The sequence below is a fragment of the Penaeus monodon genome, chromosome 29, assembly GCF_015228065.2.
Source record: "Penaeus monodon isolate SGIC_2016 chromosome 29, NSTDA_Pmon_1, whole genome shotgun sequence".
Lineage (NCBI taxonomy): Eukaryota > Metazoa > Arthropoda > Malacostraca > Decapoda > Penaeidae > Penaeus > Penaeus monodon.
The window spans coordinates 12,869,765-12,870,008 of record NC_051414.1 but is presented as its reverse complement, the minus strand read 5'-3'; positions in this window follow the sequence as shown (position 1 = coordinate 12,870,008).

Below are 244 nucleotides of genomic sequence, written 5' to 3'. Positions count from 1 at the left end.
TAGATAGACAGATGTATTTATTTTTGTACACCTGTAGAATATATTCTAAATTTAGAAAAAAATGGTTAAGCGAAAAAAAATAATTGAAGTTATGTTAGTTATGCTATTGAATAATGTTATATATCAAATGGAAACCTGAAATAGACCAAACGCGAATGAAATGAGACATGATTTTCAAGTGTATGTATACCACGTTACTTCTTAAACATATGGCACCTGCTACGATTGGCACTTGGTTGCGCTG